Here is a 4,250-nt window from a genome sequence, read left to right on the forward strand (position 1 = left end):
TTTAAAAATTAAAAAAAGCAAGAAAAAAGGCTTATACAATATAGAATATCAATGTCAATAATTTCCTTAGCAAACTGAGTTTCTACAGCTAAACAAAACCTGCAGATACATCAAAGTCAACCAACAAATCCTGATTTCCTTTGCAGTTTGTTTCAGGTGGGTTCCTCTGGTCACTGTCCTTGAAGACTACATTTTAAGATGGTGACTTTAAGCTTTCTATTCCTAAAAGAAAGACTTGCTCCTGCCAGCAGCACCAGCAGCTCTTTGGCTCACCTACCACTTCTCTATCCTCATGAATGACAGGACATTTTGGAGCATCTCCACAATCTTTGTAGAGGTCATTATTTAAGAGGCCTGAGTTTTGTTTTGTGTTTGAACTTAAACAAGGGGGAAGTGGTGTATGGGAATGACGAGCATCTGGGAGAGACATGAGGAAAGTCCCGTCTTGCATGAGCCACGAGATTCACCCAACCTTGGTTTCTCAGAGCAGCTTTCAGCACAAGGGATGACAACACTGAGTGTGGTCACCACTGGACCCCTCTGGGCAGAGATGAACGTCTCCAGGGTGTGGATTTCACCGTGTTATTCCCAGGAAATTACTTGAGTTGAATTCCCCCATGAAGCAAGAGTAGAGCTCACTGGCTCTTGTGCACTCAGAATGCACCCAGCTGATGGAGACTGCTGCCTTGCTGTGTGGGCAGCACAGGGGCCTCAGCCTGGCAAGGGACTCATTCTGTCCAGTCACACAGCCTGAGCCTCCCTTCAGTGTTAACTGGGTCCTGAGCTATTTAATTGCTTTTCCTGGTATTCCTTAGACTTGGTGAAATAATCAGCTAATAACTGCAAATAACCACATGCTGGTTTGCTTCAGTGTAATGCAATAAACAGAGAGAGAGCAGATGTGCCCTCTCATTTGCTTCACAGAAAAGGTGATGTGCAGCAGTGGTAGCTGGTTTCAGTGCACATTTACTGGTGGTACTGGGGGATTTCCAAAATCACCTCAAGCTCCCACCCAGGCACTCATCACACTTGTGGCAGTCAGGCTTTTCATGGGTTCCACTTAACCATGATGCAACAGTTTTGTAAACAAGTAAAAATGCAGAGGTTTCCTTCATTTAACATGTAGCTTTCATCACTCACTGCATTTGGCAAAGGATGCTACATCCCAAAGTCCAGAAGAGGAACTCTAGCCAGAGGGGAAGATGAGGCAGGCTGCTTTATTTGCTTCAGTTCTCTGTTCAGCTCGGGGAGAAAGGGAAGCATATTGCACAGAATTGGCAAAAACTGTAAAACAAGAACAATACGTGTAAAAAACTATTTATAGTCTCAAATCCCTCTGAAGGAGTACAAGTAGTTAAAGCTCAGAAAAGAGGAGGTGGCAGTTCTTTACTCCCATTGCTCTGCTGCAAACCAGTTTGAGCTTTGGAAGATTTGAAGGCAGCCGTTAGAGAAGTTACAGTGGTTCCAATGGAAAGTCCCCACCCACTTACCACCTTCCAGAGCTGGAGACAGAGACTCCAGCCGGGCTGAAGGTGCCTGAGGGCCAGTGCTGTAAAAGTGCCTTCTTTGCAGCCCCTCTGAGCCAGCACCTACAATGATTTCTAACCCTTGTGCACTTAAATGAGCATCACCATCAATACTTTACCACAGTCAGCACTTGTCAGAGAGTTTCAGCCTCAGAAAGGGCTTGTCTTGGTTTGGAAAGACAGGAAAGGAGTCTGCTAAGGAAGGCAGGAGCCTCCCCTGAAATGGAGAATGTAAACCCTCCCCACCCCTCTGAATTGCTATAAATTTTAAATTAAGGGGGCTCTCAGGCAAAAATAACAGTTCTTTAATAGGGGGAAAAAAAAAGGATAAAATAAACAATGCAGTACACTAAAACAACACTGACAGAGTCAGAACCCAGCCTGACACCCTGTGGGGTGCTGGTAGCAGTCCAATTGGAAATGTGGCTGCAGTCCTCCTGAAGTGTCAGGTGTCATTCTGTAGGAGCAAGGGGGTCCTGTAGAGAAGGATGTAGTCTTCCTCCGAAGATCCAGTAGAAGAAAAGACAGCTGCTGTTCCTCCAGGGAATCCAGTGGAGAAAGCTGCGCTGATGTCTCAAACACCTCTGGATTATATCTGGGTAGCAGTGCTTGGCTCCTCCCTCTGGGCGGAGCATCTCACAATGGGATATTATAGTTCTTATCAGTCATGCACTGATATTCAATAGTCTGTTATCAGCAGATGTCCCCTCCCGAGGGAGGTGTGAATGTGGTCACGCAAGGAGAGAGATAAAGCAAACTGCCCACTTGACAAAAGATAATCTGCCACACAGATGGTAATTGAAAGCATCTTGCATTGCAATCTTCAGCAGGGCTGTACAGCCACGGCAGCTCCTGCTGCTCTCAGGCCCTTTGTGACCTTGCTTGGTGTCCAGCCCTACTTTGCTGCTAGCTAATCCTGCTTTTCTGATGGAGCATCTCCTATAACTCTGATTGCCTGCAGTGCTCTGGTAGCACCACTGAGCCTAGGGAAAGGGATTTGGGTACCAGGTAGGGTTAGGGTACAGGTGAACCCGAATGGTGGGACAGCCCCAGAAGCCTCCCAGCAGGTGCAGGCAGTTACCCCAGTTAGGAGGTAGAGACGATGTTTGAAGGCCACAGAGTTACAGGTAGGAGTTAAACAGTCTTTTAGGGTTTTTTTAGGTTTTTTTTTCAGGGATTTTTAAGGATGTTTTAGGGGTTTCTTTTGCAGGAGTTTTTTTGGAATTCTGTGGGATTGTTTAGGATACCTTTAGGGCTTTTTCAGGGCTTTTAAAAGATTTTTTTAGAGTGTTTTAAGGGCTGTCTTACTACTAATTGGAATTGTTAGGGGTGTTTTTGGGTATTCTTGGGGCATTTTTAGGACTGCTTAAATTTTTTTACGGCTTTTTGAGGAGTATTGAGGGTATATGGAGAACTTTTTTAGGACCAGGGTATTTCTAGGGTTTTTGAGGGAATTTTTAGGCTTTTTTAGGGTCTTATCAGGGCATTTTAAAGATTTTAGGAGTATTCTTAGAGCTCTTTTAGGACTATTTAGAGATTTTTTAAAGGTTCTTTGGGGATTTTTAGGGGTGTTTTAGGGGCTTTTTAAAAGTAGGGTTTTTTAGGTTTTTGTGGGGTGTTTAGGACGCTTTGAAAACTAGGGCTTTTTTAGGGAATTGATAGGGTTTTTTTGGGGTCCTTTCAGGGCATGACAGAGGCTGAGGGGCAGCTTGAGGGGTACTGTGGGGGCTTGAGGGTGACAGACAGAACCTGAGGGGCAGAGGGACGGCTTGAGGGGTAAAGGGAGAGGGCTTTAAGGGCTGGACAGTCCAGTGGAGATCAGGGCTACAGGGTGCAGCTTAGGAGGCAAGGTAGGGTACAGGTGCACCACCCCTCAGCCCAGTCCTAACCTTGGCCTAACCAGCCCCCCTAACAACAGCCTTTTCCCCCAACAGCAGCACAACACAGCAACCCTAAGAGCGAGACCAGAGTGGAACCCTCCTGATGGGACAGGACAGCAACCCTCACACCAGGACACCAGGACACACCAGGACAATGAGAGAACACTCAGAGGACAAGATCCACTGCAAAAAAGGTAGGGAAGACATCTGAGGGTTAGAGAAACAGGTGGGGTTTGGAGGTTGAGCAGGTTTTTTCAGGACTTTTCCACACCTTCTAAGGATATATAGGGGATTCTTGAAGGTTTCTTAGGACATTTTAGGCTTAGCCTTAGCCTAACCCTGCATTTACTACCTGGAGTTAGGGTTCCAGCTAGGGTTAGGGTTTTAAAACCACAGAGCCCAGAACTCCAGGCACACTGCATCTGCAAAAGGCATCCCAAGGGGAACACAAAACTGCCAAAACATGGCTTCCTCCAAAGCCATTTCATTGGAATCAGCCTTATCCAGCATGGCCGTCTGGCTGCTGAAATTCCTCATTGCACAGAATGCCTCCAGGACCCAAGCTGGCACCAGTGCCAACTGGGACTGGTTTGACAGTGCCAAGTGGCTCCTGCAATCTGCCATCCGGAACCTGGGCTGGTGAGTTTTGTTTGCCAGGGAAAAGGGCCGGCATTGGTGTTTGGGGGCCTAGGGCCTGGAGTGGCCAGCTGGTGTGACCGTGCTCACAGGGGTCTTAGGATGAGGGAAGAGACGAGGATTTGACTCCATGGTTCAGAACGCTGATTTATTATTTTATTATATATATTATATTAAAACTATACTAAAAGAATAGAAGAAAGGATTT

The sequence above is a fragment of the Geospiza fortis genome, unplaced genomic scaffold, assembly GCF_000277835.1.
Source record: "Geospiza fortis unplaced genomic scaffold, GeoFor_1.0 scaffold173, whole genome shotgun sequence".
NCBI lineage: Eukaryota > Metazoa > Chordata > Aves > Passeriformes > Thraupidae > Geospiza > Geospiza fortis.